This window comes from Pseudophryne corroboree (genome assembly GCF_028390025.1).
Source record: "Pseudophryne corroboree isolate aPseCor3 chromosome 6 unlocalized genomic scaffold, aPseCor3.hap2 SUPER_6_unloc_3, whole genome shotgun sequence".
NCBI classification, from domain to species: domain Eukaryota; kingdom Metazoa; phylum Chordata; class Amphibia; order Anura; family Myobatrachidae; genus Pseudophryne; species Pseudophryne corroboree.
The window spans coordinates 214,440-239,697 of NW_026967604.1; the positions used below are offsets into that span (position 1 = coordinate 214,440).

The 25,258-nt window shown below is 45.7% G+C and overlaps 1 protein-coding gene across 1 annotated transcript in view; it reads right to left on the reverse strand.

Moving 5' to 3' along the window:
• ACAP1 (ArfGAP with coiled-coil, ankyrin repeat and PH domains 1) overlaps positions 1–25,258 on the reverse strand; it is a 289,787-nt gene that overhangs the window by 177,436 nt on the left and 87,093 nt on the right. The window lies entirely within an intron of this gene.

Below are 25,258 nucleotides of genomic sequence, written 5' to 3' on the forward strand. Positions count from 1 at the left end.
ATAATGTCTCCAGTATAGTGTCAGATACACATAATGTCCTTAGTATAGTACCAGATACACATAATGTCTCCAGTATAATATCAGATACACATAATGTCTCCAGTATAGTGCCAGATATACATAATGTCTCCAGTACAGTGCCAGATACACATAATGTTTCCAGTACAGTGTCAGATACACATAATGTCTCCAGTATAGTGTCAGATACACATAATGTCTCCAGTATAGTGCCAGATACACACAATGTCTCCAGTATAGTGCCAGATACACATAATGTCTCCAGTATAGTGCCAGATACACATAATGTCTCCAGTATAGTGCCAGATACACATAATGTCTCCAGAATAGTGTCAGATACACATAATGTCTCCAGTATAGTGCCAGATAAACATGTCTCCAGCATAGTGTCAGATACACATAATGTCTCCAGCATAGTGTCAGATACACATAATGTCTCCAGTATAGTGCCAGATACACATAATGTCTCCAGTATAGTGCCAGATACACATAATGTCTCCAGTATAGTGCCAGATACACATAATGTCTCCAGCATAGTGTCAGATACACATAATGTCTCCAGTATAGTGCCAGATACACATAATGTCTCCAGTATAGTGCCAGATACACATAATGTCTCCAGTATAGTGCCAGATACACATAATGTCTCCAGTATAGTGCCAGATACACATAATGTCTCCAGTATAGTGTCAGATACACATAATGTCCTTAGTATAGTACCAGATACACATAATGTCTCCAGTATAATATCAGATACACATAATGTCTCCAGTATAGTGCCAGATATACATAATGTCTCCAGTACAGTGCCAGATACACATAATGTTTCCAGTACAGTGTCAGATACACATAATGTCTCCAGTATAGTGTCAGATACACATAATGTCTCCAGTATAGTGCCAGATACACACAATGTCTCCAGTATAGTGCCAGATACACATAATGTCTCCAGTATAGTGCCAGATACACATAATGTCTCCAGTATAGTGCCAGATACACATAATGTCTCCAGCATAGTGTCAGATACACATAATGTCTCCAGTATAGTGTCAGATACACATAATGTCTCCAGTATAGTGCCAGATACACATAATGTCTCCAGTATAGTGCCAGATACACATAATGTCCTTAGTATAGTACCAGATACACATAATGTCTCCAGTATAATATCAGATACACATAATGTCTCCAGTATAGTGCCAGATACACATAATGTCTCCAGTATAGTGCCAGATACACATAATGTCTCCAGTATAGTGCCAGATACACATAATGTCTCCAGTATAGTGCCAGATATACATAATGTCTCCAGTATAGTGCCAGATACACACAATGTCTCCAGTATAGTGCCAGATATACATAATGTCTCCAGTATAGTGCCAGATACACACAACGTCTCCAGTATAGTGCCAGATACACACAACGTCTCCAGTATAGTGCCAGATACACACAATGTCTCCAGTATAGTGCCAGATACACATAATGTCTCCAGTACAGTGCCAGATACACATAATGTCTCCAGTACAGTGCCAGATACACAGAATGTCTCCAGTACAGTCCCAGATACACATAATGTCTCCAGTATAGTGTCAGATACACATAACGTCTCCAGTATAGAGCCAGATACACAGAATGTCTCCAGTACAGTGCCAGATACACAGAATGTCTCCTGTACAGTGCCAGATACACATAATGTCTCCAGTATAGTGTCAGATACACATAATGTCTCCAGTATAGTGCCAGATACACACAATGTCTCCAGTATAGTGTCAGATACACATAATGTCTCCAGTATAGTGTCAGATACACACAATGTCTCCAGTATAATATCAGATACACATAATGTCTCCAGTATAGTGCTAGATACACATGTCTCCAGTATAGTGCCAGATACACATAATGTCTCCAGTATAGTGCCAGATACACATAATGTCTCCAGCATAGTGTCAGATACACATAATGTCTCCAGTATAGTGTCAGATACACATAATGTCTCCAGTATAGTGCCAGATACACATAATGTCTCCAGTATAGTGCCAGATACACATAATGTCCTTAGTATAGTACCAGATACACATAATGTCTCCAGTATAATATCAGATACACATAATGTCTCCAGTATAGTGCCAGATATACATAATGTCTCCAGTATAGTGTCAGATACACATAATGTCTCCAGTATAGTGTCAGATACACACAATGTCTCCAGTATAATATCAGATACACATAATGTCTCCAGTATAGTGCCAGATACACATGTCTCCAGTATAGTGCCAGATACACATAATGTCTCCAGTATAGTGCCAGATACACATAATGTCTCCAGCATAGTGTCAGATACACATAATGTCTCCAGTATAGTGTCAGATACACATAATGTCTCCAGTATAGTGCCAGATACACATAATGTCTCCAGTATAGTGCCAGATACACATAATGTCCTTAGTATAGTACCAGATACACATAATGTCTCCAGTATAATATCAGATACACATAATGTCTCCAGTATAGTGCCAGATATACATAATGTCTCCAGTATAGTGCCAGATACACATAATGTCTCCAGTATAGTGCCAGATACACATAATGTCTCCAGTATAGTGCCAGATACACATAATGTCTCCAGCATAGTGACAGATACACAAAATGTCTCCAGTATAGTGCCAGATATACATAATGTCTCCAGTATAGTGCCAGATACACACAATGTCTCCAGTATAGTGTCAGATACACATAATGTCTCCAGTATAGTGTCAGATACACATAATGTCTCCAGTATAGTGCCAGATACACACAATGTCTCCAGTATAGTGCCAGATACACATAATGTCTCCAGTATAGTGCCAGATACACACAATGTCTCCAGTATAGTGCCAGATACACATAATGTCTCCAGTATAGTGCCAGATACACATAATGTCTCCAGTATAGTGCCAGATACACACAGTGTCTCCAGTATAGTGCCAGATACACATAATGTCTCCAGTACAGTGCCAGATACACATAATGTTTCCAGTACAGTGTCAGATACACATAATGTCTCCAGTATAGTGTCAGATACACATAATGTCTCCAGTATAGTGCCAGATACACATAATGTCTCCAGTATAGTGACAGATACACACAATGTCTACAGTATAGTGTCAGATACACATAATGTCTCCAGTATAGTGCCAGATACACAGAATGTCTCCAGTATAGTGCCAGATACACAGAATGTCTCCAGTATAGTGCCAGATACACACAATGTCTCCAGTATAGTGCCAGATACACACAATGTCTCCAGTATAGTGCCAGATACACACAATGTCTCCAGTATAGTGCCAGATACACACAATGTCTCCAGTATAGTGCCAGATACACACAATGTCTCCAGTATAGTGCCAGATGCACAGAATGTCTCCAGTATAGTGCCAGATGCACAGAATGTCTCCAGTATAGTGCCAGATACACAGAATGTCTCTAGTATAGTGCCAGATACACAGAATGTCTCCAGTATAGTGCCAGATACACAGAATGTCTCCAGCATAGTGCCAGATACACATAATGTCTCCATTATAGTGCCAGATACACATAATGTCTCCAGTACAGTGTAAGATACACATAATGTCTCCAGTATAGTGCCAGATACACATGTCTCCAGCATAGTGCCAGATAAACATGTCTCCAGCATAGTGTCAGATACACATGTCTCCAGCATAGTGTCAGATACACATAATGTCTCCAGTATAGTGCCAGATACACATAATGTCTCCAGTATAGTGCCAGATACACATAATGTCTCCAGTTTAGTGTCAGATACACATAATGTCTCCAGTTTAGTGTCAGATACACATAATGGCTCCAGTATAGTGCCAGATACACATAATGGCTCCAGTATAGTGCCAGATACACATAATGGCTCCAGTATAGTGCCAGATACACATAATGGCTCCAGTATAGTGCCAGATACACGTAATGGCTCCAGTATAGTGTCAGATACACATAATGTCTGCAGTATAGTGCCAGATACACATAATGTCTCCAGTATAGTGTCAGATACACAGAATGTCTCCAGTATAGTGCCAGATACACAGAATGTCTCCAGTACAGTGTAAGATACACATAATGTCTCCAGTATAGTGCCAGATACACATAATGTCTCCAGCATAGTGCCAGATACACATAATGTCTCCAGCATAGTGCCAGATACACATAATGTCTCCAGCATAGTGTCAGATACACATAATGTCTCCAGTATAGTGCCAGATACACATAATGTCTCCAGTATAGTGCCAGATACACATAATGTCTCCAGTATAGTGCCAGATACACATAATGTCTCCAGTTTAGTGTCAGATACACATAATGTCTCCAGTATAGTGCCAGATACACATAATGGCTCCAGTATAGTGCCAGATACACATAATGGCTCCAGTATAGTGCCAGATACACATAATGGCTCCAGTATAGTGCCAGATACACATAATGGCTCCAGTATAGTGCCAGATACACATAATGGCTCCAGTATAGTGCCAGATACACATAATGGCTCCAGTATAGTGCCAGATACACATAATGTCTCCAGCATAGTGTCAGATACACATAATGTCTCCAGCATAGTGTCAGATACACACAATGTCTCCAGTATAGTGCCAGATACACATAATGTCTCCAGTATAGTGCCAGATACACAGAATGTCTCCAGTATAGTGCCAGATACACAGAATGTCTCCAGTATAGTGCCAGATACACATAATGTGCAGTGCCAGCTACACACAATATGCCCCCCAGCAGTGCCAGCTACACATGACATGCCCCCCAGCAGTGCCAGCTACACATGACATGCCCCCCAGCAGTGCTGTTATGCACACCAGTGCCAGCAGGAATGTACTGGTGTCTGAACGGTGAGGGATGCAAAACAAATGAACTCACAGACAGACTGGGGGATATGACATTACATACACAGAAGGTGATAGGGTAACAAAATAAACACAAAGTGAACAGAGAAGCCCAAAGGCTAAGAAACTGGGTGTCTCCCTAGTATTAGGAATGCTCAGATGGAAAGAAGCGAGATGTAGTGATTTAATACGTAGAGAACCCGAAATGCTGTTGCTAAGGGCAACAGCAAAACCCTAAAGGGTTACCAACGGGTGTGGCAGTAAACTCCTTGGTCAGAGATGGAATAATAGACACAAGGAGAGTCTCCACAATCCTTGTCCTCACTTGCAGTGCACTGGTTCAGCTTACTGCCACTAAACTGACACCTGAACACCTTGCACAGTGAGAAAGGATTTTGGCAGGCAAGTCTGAGAATACAGCCGCAAACTTGCTAGGTTCACAAAGTAGCAAAAGAACCCCAGCAGGTTAAATGACTGACTCCAGTCTTACTGCTAGGTCTGGATTGGCAGAGTGTAATACCAAATCCCAAGGCCTATTTGCAGTAAGCAACAAACAAATACAAAGTTTACACAGTACTAGCTAGCTTTCAGGAACTGACTAACCAACAAAGATTCAGCAGCATCTGCCTAACCTGAGAAGAGGGTTTATATAGCAGGTGCTGTCCACGCCCCACTCAGACCTCACAGACTGTGAGCACAAAAACCAGCACCGGATCCCCTGCCGTGCACAGAGCCTGTAACCACTGCACAGCAAAAGAACCGAACCGGAGTATCAGCTACGCTCAGGTTACTCCGCTAGCACTTGTCTCCCGGTTGCCATGATGACGTGGCAGCACAGAGCAGGAGACCCTAACAGTACCCCCCCTCTGACGAGGGGTCAAAGAACCCCTACCACCGGGTTTATCGGGGAACTGCGAGAAGAAAGAGCGTAACAGTCTGGGGGCATGAAGATCACAACTGCGCACCCACGACCGCTCCTCCGGGCCATACCCCTTCCAGTGCACCAAAAATGACAGCCGACCCCGAACCATCTTGGAGTCAAGAATCCTTTCAACAACAAACTCCCTCTGGCCACGTATCAGAAGAGGGGAAGGTCTTCCACTGGAAGAAGGATTACTAATCGCCCGTTTTAAAAGGGAACAATTAAATGTTTTATTGATACCCAAAGAACGGGGTAGATCTAACTGAAATGCCACCGGATTGATGACCCTAGTGATCTTATAAGGACCGATGAACCGGGGCCCTAACTTATGAGATGGCTGTCTCAACTTCAAATTCTTGGTAGACAACCAGACGAAGTCTCCTAATTTGAAGCTGCAGGGTCTTTTCCGCTTATCAAAAACCCTTTTGGTCACTAATGACACAGACACAAGGGCTTTCTTCACTTTCCTCCAAATACCTCTAAGGACCGAAACCACAGAGGAACCACCAGGCGTGGAGTCCAGGGGGTCAAAAGAATTGGCCTTAGGATGATGCCCATACACACAAAGGAAGGGAGAGATCCCTGTAGCAGAGTGAGCCGCGTTGTTATAGGCAAACTCCGCCATGGACAGATGAGCAACCCAGTCAGTCTGACACTTGGAGACATAACACCTGAGGAACTGCTCCAAGGACTGGTTCACCCTTTCAGTCTGCCCATTAGACTGCGGATGGTAGCCTGACAACAAGCTGACAAATCTGGAGATCGGAACAAAATGCCCTCCAGAATTTGGCCACAAACTGGGATCCGCGGTCAGAGACCACATCAAGTGGCAACCCGTGGAGGCGCACAACATGCAGCATAAATAATTCAGACAGGCATCTGGCCGATGGCAGCCCAACCAATGAAACGAAGTGCGCCATCTTCGAAAACCTGTCAACGACAACCCAGATGGCTGTCATCCCCGAGGATTTGGGCAAGTCCACCACAAAATCCATTGAAATGTGGGTCCATGGCTTAGATGGAATAGAGAGTGGATGTAATGGGCCAACAGGAACCCCTCTAGGAGTCTTATTTCGGGCACAGATGTCACATGCCCGAACCCACTGATCCACATCCCTAGCCACGAGGGCCACCACACCGCCCTAGATAGCAACTCCCGAGTTCTGGCAATACCCGGGTGACCTGCCGACTTCTTGGCATGGAATTCCAGGAACACTCGCTGTCTTAACCTAGGAGGCACAAACAAAAGACCTACCGGAAGGTCTGGAGGAGCCTGCTCCTGTGCTCTAAGGACTAATGACAAGAGGTCCTGGGTAATGCCCACTTTAATACATGATGGGGACACAATGGGCAATGGCTCCTCGGTGGTCTCCTGGATTGGAGCAAAACTCCGCGAGAGCGCATCAGCCTTGATGTTTTTTGACCCAGGGCGATATGTTATCAAAAAATTAAAGCGAGCAAAAAACAAAGCCCATCGTGCCTGCCTGGCATTGAGGCGCTTTGCTGACTCTAAATATGCCAAATTCTTATGGTCGGTGAGAATTGAGACCACAAACTTAGCCCCCTCAAGCCAGTGTCTCCACTCCTCAAGTGCATCCTTAATAGCCAACAATTCCCGGTTACCCACGTCATAATTCATCTCGGCAGGCGAAAATTTACGGGAAAAGTAAGCACAGGGATGAAGGCGATTATCAGACACCCCCATCTGAGAGAGCACTGCCCCAATACCCATCTCAGAGGCATCCACCTCCATCACAAAAGGACGCTCTGGATCCGGGTGTCGCAGCACCTTGGCCGAGACAAATGCCCTTTTGAGACGGGCAAAAGCCGCTTTGGCCTCACAAGACCAGTGAGCAACATCCGCCCCTTTCTTAGTGAGTGCCACCAAGGGCGCCACTATAGACGAAAATCCAGCGATAAATCGTCTATAAAAATTCGCAAAGCCCAGAAAACGCTGAAGCGCCTTCAAACTAGTGGGCTGCACCCAATCCAGGACTGCCTGTACCTTGGAACCCTCCACTTGGAAACCTTCTGGGGAGATAATATATCCTAGAAATGCGATTTGCTGAACTTCAAATTCGCACTTCTCCAGCTTCGCCCCAAGCCGGTGGTCTCTGAGTTTCTGGAGGACTAAGCGTACATGCTTCCGATGTTCCTCCAGGGAATGGGAGAAGATTAGGATGTCATCTAAGTATACAACTAAGAATCTATCCAAATATTCCCTGAGCACATCGTTCATGAAGTCCTGGAAGACTGCCGGGGCATTACAGAGCCCAAAAGGCATCACCAAATATTCATAATGCCCTGAGTGGGTATTAAAGGCAGTCTTCCATTCATCCCCCCCTCTTATTCGGATTAGATTGTACGCACTGCGTAGGTCAATCTTAGAAAAAATGGTGGCAGTACGAAGCTGGTCAAACAAGACCGAAATGAGAGGCAGTGGGTATGAGTTTTTAATCGTGATACGGTTCAATTCCCTGAAGTCGATGCAGGGTCGCAATGAACCGTCCTTTTTACCCACGAAGAAGAACCCCGACCCAACTGGAGACTGTGAAGGTCTGATAAATCCCTTAGCCAAGTTCTCCTGAATGTACTCTGCCATAGCCTGAGTCTCAGGACGTGACAGGGAGTACAACCTGCTCTTGGGAAGCTTAGCATTCGGCAACAAATCAATGGCACAGTCATAGGGGCGATGGGGAGGTAGTACCTCTGCCACTCTTTTGGAGAACACGTCCGCAAAATCTGCATAACACCCTGGCAATCCTGGCAAACTTAGCTGCGAAAGCCTGACTGGAAGGCTCAAGCAACTCCTGAAACAATCAGTACCCCAACTAAGAATCTCCCCAGAGACCCAGTCAAATTGAGGATTGTGGGCCCTTAACCAGGGTAACCCCAACACCAATGGGGCAAAAGTACAGACAGTCACATAAAAGGACAAGTTTTCAGAGTGTGTGGCTCCAATAAACAAAGAAATCTGGCTAGTGCAAGAGGTAATTTTACCCTGGGATAATGGTTCCCCGTTTAACCCACAAATCTCAATTTCCGATGCCAAGGGTACTAAGGGAACAGAGTGTTTCAGGGCGAATTGGCGGTCCATAAAAACCCCGTCGGCCCCACTGTCCACAAAGGCCTCAGTCTTGACAGTTTGACCGAGAATTTTCAAGGTCACCGGAATGATAAAAGTCTTCTTGGGAAATTCTGACTTCTGGCCTGACAGGATATTTCCCATCACCCTCAGGCCCTGAAGTTTTCCGGCTTTTCTGGGCATGATACTACCACATGACCTTTATTCCCACAGTACAAACATAAACCCTGCTGTCTCCTCCGCGTCTTCTCATGCGAGGAGAGGCGGGTAGCCCCAATCTGCATAGGCTCCTCGGAAAATTCCTCAGAGTCTGAGGTTCCCTTGGGAAAGAAGGAAACCTCGGTCTCCCTTTCAAGCCTGCGCTCTCTCAGCCGTCTATCCACCCGAATGGATAACTGCATGAGCTGATCCAAGCTATCAGACAAGGGATATTGTACCAGTTGGTCTTTTAACTGGTTAGAAAGACCTCTACGGTACTGGTGTCTCAGGGCTGGGTCATTCCACTGGGTATCATGGGCCAACCTCCGAAACTCCGTACAATAAACCTCAACTGGCCTTCGCCCTTGCTTAAGGATCGAAATCTGAGCCTCGGCTGAGGCCGTCTTGTCAGGGTCATCATACAACATGCCCAGTGCCGTAAAAAAACATCAACACTTTTAAGCGACGGACAGTCAGGCTGCAACCCATATGCCCAGACCTGTGGGTCTCCTTGTAGCAAGGAAATCACTATACCCACCCGCTGAATCTCCGACCCAGAAGACTGAGGCCTAAGCTGGAAATATAGCTTGCAGCTCTCCTTGAAACAAAAGAACTGCGAGCGATCTCCAGAAAAACGATCCGGGAGATTTACTTTCGGCTCTTTAACCCCTGAAGGTACTGCTGCTGCGGGAGCTCCGCCAGCGGCCTGTGAGGTGTGCATTTTAATGGACAAATCATTAAATTGTCGAGTCAGGACCTGCACCTGATCGACCACCTGTTGCAAAATATTTTGAGGGGTATGCTCAATATTCCCACAAAATTTCAACAGGAGTATTTGGCTGCTGAATATGTTATGCACACCAGTGCCAGCAGAAATGTACTGGTGTCTGAACGGAGAGGGATGCAAAACAAATGAACTCACAGACAGACTGGGGAATATGACATTACATACACAGAAGGTGATAGGGTAACAAAATACACACAAAGTGAACAGAGAAGCCCAAAGGCTAAGAAACTGGGTGTCTCCCTAGTATTAGGAATGCTCAGATGGAAATAAGCGAGATGTAGTGATTTCATACGTAGAGAACCCGAAATGCTGTTGCTAAGGGCAACAGCAAAAACCTAAAGGGTTACCAACGGGTGTGGCAGTAAACTCCTTGGTCAGAGATGGAATAATAGACACAAGGAGAGTCTCCACAATCCTAGTCCTCACTTGCAGTGCACTGGTTCAGCTTACTGCCACTAAACTGACACCTGAACACCTTGCACAGTGAGAAAGGATTTTGGCAGGCAAGTCTGAGAATACAGCCGCAAACTTGCTAGGTTCACAAAGTAGCAAAAGAACCCCAGCAGGTTAAACGACTGACTCCAGTCTTACTGCTAGGTCTGGATTGGCAGAGTGTAATACCAAATCCCAAGGCCTATTTGCAGTAAGCAACAAACAAATACAAAGTTTACACAGTACTAGCTAGCTTTCAGGAACTGACTAACCAACAAAGATTCAGCAGCATCTGCCTAACCTGAGAAGAGGGTTTATATAGCAGGTGCTGTCCACGCCCCACTCAGACCTCACAGACTGAGCACAAAAACCAGCACCGGATCCCCTGCCGTGCACAGAGCATGTAACCACTGCACAGCAAAAGAACCGAACCGGAGTATCAGCTACGCTCAGGTTACTCCGCTAGCACTTGTCTCCCGGTTGCCATGACGACGTGGCAGCACAGAGCAGGAGACCCTAACAAGTGCCAGCTACACATGATAGTGTTCGCTTTTTAGGGCAGGGTGCTGATCACAGGGAGGGCACATTTTTAAGTTAGGAGGGCAAAATGATGTACATACTGTAATGCTTGGTGCTCATCTACCTACATGGGAAAGCCTGGACAGTGCGCGGCGAAGGCGCGCAGCAAAAATTTAGGGCCGTTGCTTCGTGGGGAAGGTGCGTGGCCACATAATAGTGGCAATTCGCATTACACCACACAGTAGTGCAGTTAATACACATTGCACCAGGTAGAACCTCCTACACACTTTGCGCCAGGCAGAGCACGTTAGACACTTTGCACCAGGCAGAGCACGTTAGACACTTTGCGCCAGGCAGAGCACTGAGACACATTGCCTAGCCACAGACGCCTAGCGGGAACACTACATGATATGCTCCCCAGCCATGCCAGCTACATGACATGCCCCCCAGCAGTGCCAGATACATAAATGGCCACACAGTGCCAGATATGTCCCCACAGTTCCAGATACATAAATGCCCCTACAGTGCCAGATATGCCCCTACAGTGCCAGATAAATGCCCCTACAGTGCCAGATATGCCCCCACAGTGCCAGATATGTCCCCACAGTTCCAGATATATAAATGCCCCTACAGTGCCAGATATGCCCCCCCCCCCACAGTGCCAGATATGCCCCCACAGTGCCAGATACATAAATGCCCCTACAGTGCCAGATACAGAACTGTCCCCACAGTGCCAGATATGCCCCCACAGTGCCAGATAAATGCCCCCACATTGCCAGATAAATGCCCCCACAGTGTCAGATAAATGCCCGTACAGTGCCAGATACATAAATGCCCCCACAGTGCCAGATACGTCCCCACAGTTCCAGATACATAAATGCCCCTACAGTGCCAGGTACAGAAATGCCCCCACAGCGCCAGATATGCCCCCACAGTGCCATGCCCTCACAGTGCCATGCCCCCACAGTGGAGATATGACCCCACACAGTGCCATGCACCCACAGTGCAATCCATAAATGCCCCCCCCCCCCCCAAAAAAAAAAAAAATACCTGCGGCGCTGGGAGGGGAAGGAGTGCTGCTGTCTGCGGGGCCGGGTCCGTGTGCGGGCAGGCGGGCGGGCGGGGAGCCGGGCGGGCGGCCTCCAAAGCGCTTGTGTGCTATGCACGCTGAGCCGTGCCGGCGTCTGATGTTAGACACCGGCGCCGCACAGCGCACACAAGAGTTCAAGGCCCTGTGCAGCATTACCCGGCTGGCTCCAGGTTCAAATATGGTGGCGCCCTGCGCGGCCGCTCTATTCGAACATGCCTGAGGCCGGCCCTGCTAAAGGTCCCATAACTTAAAGTAACTAGAGGTCCCATAACTTCCAGTAACTAAAGGTCCCATAACTTCTAGTAACTAGAGGTCTCATAACTTACAGTAACTAGAGGTCCCATAACTTACAGTAACTAAAGGTCCCATAACTTCTAGTAACTAGAGGTCCCATAACTTCCAGTAACTAAAGGTCCCATAACTTACAGTAACCAGAGGTCCCATAACTTACAGTAACTAGTGGTCCCATAACTTCCAGTAACTAGAGGTCCCATAACTTCCAGTAACTAGAGGTCCCATAACTTCCAGTAACTAGAGGTGTCATAACTTACAGCAACTAGAGGTCCCATAACTTCCAGTAACTAGAGGTGTCATAACTTCCAGTAACTAGAGGTCCCATAACTTACAGTAACTCCTAGTATCATAACTTAAAGTAACTAGAGGTCCAATAACTTACAGTAACCAGTGGTCCCATAACTTACAGTAACCAGAGGTCCCATAACTTACAGTAACCAGAGGTCCCATAACTTACAGTAACTAGAGGTCCAATAACTTACAGTAACCAGAGGTCCCATAACTTACAGTAACTAGTGGTCCCATAACTTACAGTAACCAGAGGTCCCATAACTTACAGTAACTAGTGGTCCCATAACTTCCAGTAACTCCTAGTATCATAACTTAAAGTAACTAGAGGTCCAATAACTTACAGTAACCAGTGGTCCCATAACTTACAGTAACCAGAGGTCCCATAACTTACAGTAACTAGAGGTCCAATAACTTACAGTAACCAGAGGTCCCATAACTTACAGTAACTAGTGGTCCCATAACTTACTGGAAGTTATGGGACCTCTGGTTACTGTAAGTTATGGGACCACTAGTTACTGTAAGTTATGGGACCTCTGGTTACTGTAAGTTATTGGACCTCTAGTTACTGTAAGTTATGGGACCTCTGGTTACTGTAAGTTATGGGACCACTGGTTACTGTAAGTTATTGGACCTCTAGTTACTGTAAGTTATGAGACCTCTAGTTACTGGAAGTTATGGGACCTCTAGTTACTGGAAGTTATGGGACCTCTGGTTACTGTAACTAGAGGTCCCATAACTTCCAGTAACTAGAGGTCTCATAACTTCCAGTAACTAGTGGTCTCATAACTTCCAGTAAATAGAGGTCCCATAACTTACAGTAACTAGAGGTCTCATAACTTCCAGTAAATAGAGGTCCCATAACTTCCAGTAAATAGAGGTCCCATAACTTACAGTAAATAGAGGTCCCATAACTTACAGTAACTAGAGGTTCCATAGCTTCCAGTAACTAGTGGTCTCATAACTTCCAGTAACTAGAGGTCTCATAACTTCCAGTAGCTAGAGGTCCCATAACTTACAGTAAATAGAGGTCCCATAACTTACAGTAACTAGTGGTCTCATAACTTCCAGTAACTAGAGGTCTCATAACTTCCAGTAGCTAGAGGTCCCATAACTTACAGTAACTAGAGGTCTCATAACTTCCAGTAAATAGAGGTCCCATAACTTCCAGTAAATAGAGGTCCCATAACTTCCAGTAAATAGAGGTCCCATAACTTACAGTAACTAGAGGTTCCATAGCTTCCAGTAACTAGTGGTCTCATAACTTCCAGTAACTAGAGGTCTCATAACTTCCAGTAGCTAGAGGTCCCATAACTTACAGTAAATAGAGGTCCCATAACTTACAGTAACTAGTGGTCTCATAACTTCCAGTAACTAGAGGTCTCATAACTTCCAGTAGCTAGAGGTCCCATAACTTACAGTAACTAGAGGTTCCATAGCTTCCAGTAACTAGAGGTCTCATAATTTACACTAAATAGTGGTCTCATAACTTTCAGTAACTAGTGGTCTCATAACTTACAGTAACTAGTGGTCTCATAATTTACAGTAACTAGTGGTCTCATAACTTACAGTAACTAGTGGTCTCATAATTTACAGTAACTAGTGGTCCCATAACTTACAGTAACTAGTGGTTTCAACTTACAGTAACTAGTGGTCTTATTACTTACTATACAGTAACTAGTGGTCTCATAACTTACAGTAACTAGTGGTCTTATTACTTACTATACAGTAACTAGTAGTCTCATAACTTACAGTAACTAGTGGTCTCATAACTTACAGTAACTAGTGGTCTCATAACTTACAGTAACTAGTGGTCTTATTACTTACTATACAGTAACTAGTAGTCTCATAACTTACAGTAACTAGTGGTCTTATTACTTACTATACAGTAACTAGTGGTCTCATAACTTACAGTAACTAGTGGTCTTATTACTTACTATACAGTAACTAGTGGTCTCAACTTACAGTAACTAGTGGTCTTATTACTTACTATACAGTAACTAGTGGTCTCAACTTACAGTAACTAGTGGTCTCATAACTTACAGTAACTAGTGGTCTTATTACTTACTATACAGTAACTAGTGGTCTCATAACTTACAGTAACTAGTGGTCTTATTACTTACTATACAGTAACTAGTGGTCTCAATTTACAGTAAGTCTCATAACTTACAGTAACTAGAGGTCTCATAACTTACAGTAACTAGTGGTCTCATAACTTACAGTAACTCAGTCTGATAACTTACAGCAACTAGTGGTCTCATAACTTACAGTGACTAGTGGTCTTATTACTTACTATACAGTAACTAGTGGTCTCATAACTTACAGTGACTAGTGGTCTTATTACTTACTATAAAGTAACTAGTGGTTTCAACTTACAGTAACTAGTGGTCTTATTACTTACTATACAGTAACTAGTGGTCTCATAACTTACAGTAACTAGTGGTCTTATTACTTACTATACAGTAACTAGTGGTCTCATAACTTACAGTGACTAGTGGTCTCATAACTTACAGTAACTCAGTCTGATAATTTACAGCAACTAGTGGTCCCATAATTTACAGTAGCCCCTAGTCTCATAATTTACAGTAACTAGTGGTCCCATAACTTACAGTAACTAGTGGTTTCAACTTACAGTAACTAGTGGTCTTATTACTTACTATACAGTAACTAGTGGTCTCATAACTTACAGTAACTAGTGATCTTATTACTTACTATACAGTAACTAGTAGTCTCATAACTTACAGTAACTAGTGGTCTTATTACTTACTATACAGTAACTAGTGGTCTCATAACTTACAGTAACTAGTGGTCTTATTACTTACTATACAGTGGTCTTATTACTTACTATACAGTAACTAGTGGTCTCAATTTACAGTAACTAGTGGTCCCATAATTTACAGTAAATTGTGGTCTCTTATCTTACAATAGCCACTGTAGTACTTTCCTACTTTACAATAACTAGTAATCTCATATTTTACCAGTAACCAGTGTGTTCATATTTTACAGTAATTTTTAATCTCACTTTACTACTAGTAATCTCATTTTACAGTAATTTGTAGTCTCACAGTGGTTGCTGCCTTGGGCCAGTCTACGTAAGGCAAAACTCCCTCAGACTGACCATCAGAACCGGCCAGTTGGGTCCAGGACACGCTCCCATTTTGTAGAATGGTCACTACTGCCACCCCAGCGCCACTCTCTAAATGCCGCGGCATTTCAATCACGCTACCGCTAAAATGCAGGGCTGCGGAAATTCCTTTCTTCCATTGGCAGTCCTATGTCCTGTCCTCAGAGAATACACAACTAATGTTAGGAGGAAACGCTGATAAATAACTGTATATGACCCAGGATTACTTACAGAAGCCAGGACTGACCCTGAGAGGACACCACTAATACCTTCCCTTCTATCTATTACTCTTAGATCTACTGTACAGTGTGTGGGAGCAAATAATAATCAATCTGCTCACACATGGAACAATCTTCCATCTACAGTTGATGGGAAAATCAAACATGGCTCTAGTATTGGGGAACGTTTCCAACTTTCCCTTTAACTGAATAATAATGGCCACCGGAGTAGCCCCTGCCTGGGAACAGGGAGCGGACAGTACCCACGGGGCACAGGGGTTCCAATATATAGATAGTCAATAGGTCAACTCCATATGTCCGACATGCAATGGATTGTCATGGTCAGAAAGTCAACAGGTAAATGGTAGACAGGGTGTAAGGTTGACAGGTTCAAAATGTCGACATGACAATGGTCGATACACATACGGTCGACAAGTTTTTTGGAAGTCTCAAATATTTTTTAACTTTTGTTTGATTTTCCATCCACATGGACTACAATTGGGAATAGTAAGATGTCTGAAGTGTGGCAAGCAAAGTGAGCCCACAAGGGTAAATGTCTGCAATAATTGTGGTCACATATGATGAAATATGACACCCAAAAAACTGTAAAAAAAAAAAAAAATGTGTCAACCTTTTTGTGTTGACCATTGTGAGGATACCGGGTGACCTGAGTATCCCGGTGTTCAGGGATCACACAGTGGAGCGGGTTACAATGAAAACAAGGTGATCTTTATCCAAGGAGATCCAGAAATCCAGTGAACAACACGCAGTATTATTTATTTATTTATTTACAGTTTCTTATATAGCGCCGCAAATTCCATTGCGTTTTACAATTTGAAATAACAATAACAAACTGGGTGATAACAGTCATAGAGGTAGGAAGGCCCTGCTCGCAAGCTTACAATCTATAGGGAAATAGGCATGTGTACACAAGGAACGGTGCTATCTATTGCATAGAATGAGAAGACGTGAGGATATGTGTGGACTGTACAGAGGGGATATAATTTGATAGGAAGGTTTATGAAAGTTATGTGGGTGGTTCTGGGATATGATACGCTGCCTAAAGAGGTGAGTTTTGAGGGAACGCTTGAAGGTTTGGAGACTAGAGGAGAGTCTTATTGTGCGTGGGAGGGCATGCCACAGATTGGGTGCCGCCTAATGAAAGTCCTGCAGTCGTGAGTGGGAGCAAGTAATGAGTGTGGATGAGAGACGCAGGTCTTGTGAAGAGCGGAGAGGTCGGGTTGGGAGATATTTTGTGATAAGCGAAGTGATGTACGTTGGTGCAGTTTGGGTAATAGCCTTGTGTGTGAGTAAAAGTATTTTATATTGAATGCGGTAGAGTACAGGTGACCAATGGAGGGACTGACAGAGTGGATCTGCAGACGATGAACGTCTAGCGAGGAAGATAAGCCTCGCCGCTGCATTCAGAATGGATTGTAGTGGTGAGAGTCTCGTTTTGGGAAGACCAGTTAGGAGACTATTGCAATAATCAATGCGGGAGATGATGAGAGCGTGGATTAGAGTTTTAGCAGTGTCTTGTGTAAGGTATGGTCGTATTTTGGATATGTTTTTTAGATGCATGTAACATGATCTTGAGACAGATTGAATGTGGGGAACAAAGGACAGATCAGAGTCAAGGATGACACCTAGGCAGAGAGCTTGTGGGGTCAGAGGTCAGGGGTCAACAAAGTCACCAGTTGCTCTATATCTCTCCCAGTCCTGGGCAGCAATGACAGCTGTAGCAGGGTACACAGAGTGGCTGGTCACCGGTGACACTGAGAGAGAACGACACCCCAAACTCCAGTGAGTCAGTCCCACAATTCTCCCATGCTGGTTAGCCCCATCTCCTCCTTTATGACTGGTGGACCCTGTTGTCAGTCTTTTCTGATGGGAAGGAGGCTTTTCTAAAAGGAACAGTCCATTGCTGTCTGCTTCTGGCAGGCTTCTTGTGTTGGACTTCTGCAGACTGAGGGCTAAAATTTAATAACACAGAACTTGAGCCATCGGGTTAACTCTCACATGTAGGCAAGTCCTAGGACTCCCTTTTCCTTGCCTCCTCACATACCTCTCCCTTCATAACTTGAGGAGACAGGCATGGTCCCAATGTCAGAGTCCTGACTTGACTTAGCTTGAAGGTCTGCGAAGCTTGGCATTCCTTTCCTCATGTCTGGATAACCCATCAGGGTTGTTATGGTTTCATCCTTTTTTGTGAGAAATGTAAAAGTTTAAACCTTGTAATGCCAAATTCCACTTCTACAACCTCCCAAGTTCCCACAAATTTCAATTTAACCAATTCAATGGGTTATGGTCAGTGACAACAGTGAATTCCTTCCCATAGAGATAAGGTTGTAGTTTCTTTAAAGCTCAGACTATGGTTAGACACTCCTTCTTGATAGTGGTGTAGGCTATCTCTCAGACAGCTAGCGTATAAGATAGATACATGATTGGATGTTCTCTACCATCTTCTCCCACCTGGCTCAACACTACCCCAAGTCCACACCCCAACATTCTTCCAAGCATGTCTCTTTTGATTAAGTTCATAGAGACATGTCCACAGTGCTGTAATGTGGTATGAATTTCCAGTAATAGCTGGAAATCCTAGGAAAGACCATACTTGTTTCTGGTTGACAGGTCGGGACCAATTGACAAAAGCCTCCTCCTTTGCCACAAATGGTCTGGTAGTGCCTCCTCCAACCAGATGTCCTAGGTACTGAACCTCAGCCATCCAAATCTGATATTTATCTGAGTATATGGTGACCCTTGCTTGTCTGATCCTCTTGAGCACTTCTGCCACATGGGTTAAAGGGTTCAATACTCCTCACAGATATGGCTGAAGATGGGGATATCATTGAGGTAGGCTTGGTTGAAGTCTTGAGATCCCTCCAGTAGGTCATTTACCATTCACTGAAACATGGCATGGACACTCTTTATTCCAAAAAGCATAGTAGTACACTCAAAGACTACTACGGGCACGATGAAGGCAGAATGCTCTTGGGCTTCTTTTGGAAAGTGGGATTTGGCAGAAACCCTTGCTCAAGTCCAGCGTTGAGATGAATACAGCTCCTCCAATCTGGTCCAGTAGCTTGTCGATGTGGGGCATTGGATGTGTCATTTGTGGTTACTTAATTCAATTTGCAATAGTCCACACAAAATCGTGTAGTCCCATCTTTCTTGGGAACCAACATGACCCCAGTGGCCCATGGGCTTTTAGATGGCATGATGACCCCCAAAGTTAGCATTGCCTTGATATCAGTCTTTATCTGCCTCATAATATCTGGGGTCATTCGGTAAGTGACTTGTCGGATGAGCTTAGTGCTCCCAATGTCCATCATGATGAGAAGTGAGGTGAGTTTGACAAGGTTGACAAGAAAACTGGGCTTGTCCAGCCTCTAAGATCATCTGCATCTCTTGCTGCTGGGCCGCATTCAATTGTTGTCCCATCTGGATGGATTCGACTCCTCTCTTCTCTCTTACAGCTTCCAAATGGTCAGGCAATTGATCAATTTCCAGTGTCTACACTGGAGGGCAACATACTGTCATGGTCACTACTTGATGATCTCTATAAGCCATGAGTCGATTAATATTGAAGGTGCATAGGTACTTCCCTCCTTTATCTAGGGCGATCATATAATTGACCAGTCTGATGCACCTTACCATGGTATATGGTCCTTACCAAGTAGCCTGTAGTTTGTTTCTCTGTATTGGGATAAGCACCATAACCTTTTGTCCTGGATCTAACTTTGGGGCAGATTTAATAAGCCTGGTGAAGTGATAAAGTGGAAGGTGATAACGCACCAGCCAATCAGCTGCTAACTTCCATGTTACAGGCTGGGTTTTGAAAAATGACAGTTAGGAGCTGACTGGCTGGTGTGTTATCACGTCCACTTTATCACTTCACCTGGCTTAATAAATCCGCCCCTTTGTCTTTCTTATGATTCCCAGAGATGTTTTTGGATAAGCTGTAGCAATCTTCTCATCCGGTTACGCATGTTCTCTACATATTGTAAAATGGGCTGCTCGTGTTCTTGAAAAGTTCCCTCCCAACTCTCTTTGACCAGGTCTAGAGAACCTCACACTTTCTGACCATACAAGAGTTTAAACAGGGAATATCCAGTAGATGCCTGCAGAACTTCATAATAAGCGAATAGAAGCTGCTTCAGGGCTCATTCTCAGACCCTATCTTCAGACCGTACATAGGTAGTCATTCCGAGTTGATCGCAGCCAACAACTTGTTGCTGCTGCTGCGATCATCCAGAGCAGGAAACCCCTCAACAAGCATGGCACCCAGATCAGGAAACCCCTGGCAATGAGCATGACACCCAAAGCATGAAACCCCTGGCAACGAGCATGACACCCAGAGCAAGAAACCCTTGGCAACGAGCATGACACCCAGCGCATAAAACTCCTGGCAATGAGCATGACACCCAGCACATGAAACCCCTGGTAATGAGCATGACACCCAGCACATGAAACCCCTGGCAACAAGCATGACACCCAGAGCCTGAAACCCCTGGCAATGTGCATAACACCCAGCGCATAAAACTCCTGGCAATGAGCATGACACCCAGCACATGAAACCCCTGGCAACGAGCATGACACCCAGCACATGAAACCCCTGGCAATGAGCATGACACCCAGCACATGACACCCCTGGCAACGAGCATGACACCCAGAACAAGAAACCCCTGGCAACAAGCATGACACCCAGAGCCTGAAACCCCTGGCAATGTGCATAACACCCAGAGCATGAAACCCCTGGCAACGAGCATGGAGCTCAGTGGATGAAAACCCTGGCAACAAGCATGACACCTAGAGCAAGAAACCCCTGGCAACGAGCATGACACCCAGAGCATGAAACCCCTGGCAACAAGCATGACATGCAGCGCATGAAACCCCTGGCAACGAGCATAACACCCAGAGCATGAGACCCCTGGCAACGTGCATGACACCCAGAGCATGAAACCTCTGGCAATGTGCATGAAACCCAGAGCATGAAACCCCTAGCAATGAGCATGGAGCTCAGCGGATGAAACCCCTGGCAACAAGCATAACACTCAGAGCATAAAACCCCTGGCAACAAGCACGACATCCAGAGCAGGAAAGCCCTGGCAACAAGCATGACACCCAGTGCATGAAACCCCTGGCAACAAGTATGACACTCAGCGCATGAAACCCCTGGCAACAAGCATGACACCCAGAGCCTGAAACCCCTGGCAATGTGCATAACACCCAGAGCATGAAACCCCTGGCAACGAGCATGGAGCTCAGTGGATGAAAACCCTGGCAACAAGCATGACACCTAGAGCAAGAAACCCCTGGCAACAAGCATGACACCCAGAGCATGAAACCCCTGGCAACAAGCATGACACGCAGAGCATGAAACCCCTGGCAACGAGCATAACACCCAGAGCATGAGACCCCTGGCAACGTGCATGACACCCAGAGCATGAGACCTCTGGCAATGTGCATGACACTCAGAGCGTGAAACCCCTAGCAACGAGCATGGAGCTCAGCGGATGAAACCCCTGGCAACAAGTATAACACTCAGAGCATAAAACCCCTGGCAACAAGCACGACATCCAGAGCAGGAAAGCCCTGGCAACAAGCATGACACCCAGTGCATGAAACCCCTGGCAACAAGTATGACACGCAGAGCATGAAACCCCTGGCAACAAGCATGACATCCAGAGCAGGAAACCCCTGGCAACTAGCAGGTAGTTAGAAGCCTTATTGTGGGGTATAATGTATCATGGACATAGCAACAATATCACTTTATTAATTAAAATAAGATTTTACTCACCGGTAAATCTATTTCTCGTAGTCCGTAATGGATGCTGGGAACTCCGTAAGGACCATGGGGAATAGCGGCTCCGCAGGAGACTGGGCACAACTAAAGAAAGCTTTAGACTACTGGTGTGCACTGGCTCCTCCCACTATGACCCTCCTCCAGACCTCAGTTAGGATACTGTGCCCGGAAGAGCTGACACAATAAGGAAGGATTTTGAATCCCGGGTAAGACTCATACCAGCCACACCAATCACACCGTATAACTCGTGATACTATACCCAGTTAACAGTATGAAATATAACTGAGCCTCTCAACAGATGGCTCAACAATAACCCTTTAGTTAGGCAATAACTATATACAAGTATTGCAGACACTCCGCACTTGGGATGGGCGCCCAGCATCCACTACGGACTACGAGAAATAGATTTACCGGTGAGTAAAATCTTATTTTCTCTGACGTCCTAGTGGATGCTGGGAACTCCGTAAGGACCATGGGGATTATACCAAAGCTCCCAAACGGGCGGGAGAGTGCGGATGACTCTGCAGCACCGAATGAGCAAACTCAAGGTCCTCCTCAGCCAGGGTATCAAACTTGCAGAGTTTTTCAAAATTGTTTGAACCCGACCAAGTAACAGCTCGGCAAAGTTGTAAAGCCGAGACCCCTCGGGCAGCCGCCCAAGAAGAGCCCACTTTCCTCGTGGAATGGGCTTTCACAGATTTAGGGTGCGGCAGTCCAGCCGCAGAATGTGCAAGTTGAATCGTGCTACAGATCCAGCGAGCAATAGTCTGCTTAGAAGCAGGAGCACCCAGCTTGTTGGGTGCATACAGGATAAATAGCGAGTCAGTTTTCCTGACTCCAGCCGTCCTGGAAACATCTATTTTCAGGGCCCTGACTACGTCCAGTAACTTGGAGTCCTCCAAGTCCCACGTAGCCGCAGGCACCACAATAGGTTGGTTCACATGAAAAGCTGATACCACCGTAGGAAGGAATTGGGAACGAGTCCTCAATTCCGCCCTATCCATATGAAAATCAGATAAGGGCTTTTGCATGACAAAACCGCCAATTCTGATACACGCCTGGCCGACGCCAAGGCCAACCGCATGACCACTTTCCACGTGAGGTATTTTAGCTCTACGGATTTAAGTTGCTCAACCCAATGCGACTTCAGGAAATCCAACACCACGTTGAGATCCCATGGTGCCACTAGAGGCACAAACGGGGGCTGAATATGCAGCACTCCCTTAACAAAAGTCTGAACTTCAGGCAGTGAAGCCAGTTCTTTTTGGAAGAAAATGTACAGAGCCGAAATCTGGACCTTAACGTAACCCAATTTTAGGCCCGTAGTCACTCCTGACTGTAGGAAGTGCAGAAATCGACCCAGTTGAAATTCCTCCGTTGGGGCCTTCCTGGCCTCACACCAAGCAACATATTTTTGCCATATGCGGTGATAATATTTTGCGATCACATCTTTCCTAGCCTTAATCAGCGTAGGAATGACTTCCTCCGGAATGCCTTTTTCCTTTAGGATCCGGTGTTCAACCGCCATGCCGTCAAACACAGCCGCTGTAAGTCTTGGAACAGGCAGGGCCCCTGCTGCAGCAGGTCCTGTCTGAGCGGCAGAGGCCATGGGTCCTCTGAGATCATTTTTTGAAGTTCTGGGTACCAAGTCCTTCTTGGCCAATCCGGAACCACAAGTATAGTTCTTACTCTTCTCCTTCTTAGTATTCTCAATACCTTGGGTATGAGAGGCAAAGGAAGGAACACATACACCGACTGGTACACCCACGGTGTTACCAGAGTGTCCACAGCTATCGCCTGAGGGTCCCTTGACCTGGCGCAATATCTTTTTAGCTTTTTGTTGAGGCATGACGCCATCACGTCACCTGTGGCCTTTCTCAACGGTGTACAATCATTTTGAAGACTTCTGGATGAAGTCCCCACTTTCCCGAGTGGAGGTCGTGCCTGCTGAGAAAGTCTGCTTCCCAGTTGTCCACTCCGGGAATGAACACTGCTAACAGTGCTAACACATGATTTTTCGCCCATCGGAAAATCCTTGTGGCTTCTGCCATCACCATCCTGCTTCTTGTGCCGCCCTGCTGGTTTACATGGGCAACCGCCGTGATGTCGTCTGACTGGATCAGCACCGGCTGGTGTTGAAGCAGGGGTCTAGCCTGACTTAGGGCATTGTGAATGGCCCTTAGTCCCAGAATATTTATGTGTAGGGAAGTCTCCTGACTTGACCATAGTCCTTGGAAGTTTCTTCCCTGTGTGACTGCCCCCCAGCCTCGAAGGCTGGCATCCGTGGTCACCAGGACCCAGTCCTGTATGCCGAATCTGCGGCCCTCTAGAAGATGAGCACTCTGCAGCCACCACAACAGCGACACCCAGGCCCTTGGAGACAGGGTTATCAGCCGATGCATCTGAAGATGCGACCCGGACCTCTTGTCCAACAGATCCCACTGGAAGATCCTTGCCTGGAACCTGCCGAATGGAATTTCTTCGTAAGAAACTACCATCTTTCCCAGGACTCGCGTGCATTGATGCACCGACACCTGTATTTGTATTAGGAGGTCTCCGACTAGAGATGACAACTCCTTGGCCTTCTCCTCCGGGAGAAAACCTTTTTTTCTTGTTCTGTGTCCAGAACCATACCCAGGAACAGTAGACGCGTCGTAGGAACCAGCTGCGACTTTGGACTATTCAGAATCCAGCCGTGCTGTTGTAGCACTTCCAGAGATAGTGCTACTCCGACGAACAACTGCTCCCTGGACCTCGCCTTTATGAGGAGATCGTCCTAGTACGGTATAATTAAAACTCCCTTTTTTTGAAGGAGTATCATCATTTCGGCCATTACCTTGGTAAATACCCTCGGTGCCGTGGACAGACCAAACGGCAACGTCTGGAATTGGTAATGACAGTCCTGTACCACAATTTTGAGGTACTCCTGGGGAGGAGGGTAAATGGGGACATGCAGGTAAGTATCCTTGATGTCCAGTGATACCATGTAATCCCCTTCGTCCAGGCTTGTAATAACCGCCCTGAGCGATTCCATTTTGAACTTGAACCTTCGTATATAAGTGTTCAAGGATTTCAATTTTAGAATGGGTCTCACCGAACCGCCTGGTTTCGGTACCACAAACATTGTGGAATAGTAACCCCGGCCTTGTTGAAGGAGGGGTACCTTGATTATCACCTGCTGGAAGTACAGCTTGTGAATTGCCGCCAGTACTACCTCTCCTCGAGGGCAGCAGGCAAGGCTGATTTGAGGTAACGGCGAGGGGGAGTCGCCTCGAACTCCAGCTTGTATCCCTGTGATACTACTTGCAGAACCCAGGGATCCACTTGTGAGCGAGCCCACTGGTCGCTGAAGTTCCCGAGACGCGCCCCCACCGCACCTGGCTCCACCTGTGGAGCCCCAGCGTCATGCGGTGGACTCAGATGAAGCGGGGGAAGATTTTTGATCCTGGGAACTGGCTGTCTGGTGCAGCTTTTTCCCTCTTCCCTTGTCTCTGTGCAGAAAGGAAGCGCCTTTGACCCGCTCGCTTTTCTGAAGCCGAAAGGACTGTACCTGATAATACGGTGCTTTCTTAGGCTGTGAGGAACCTGAGGTAAAAA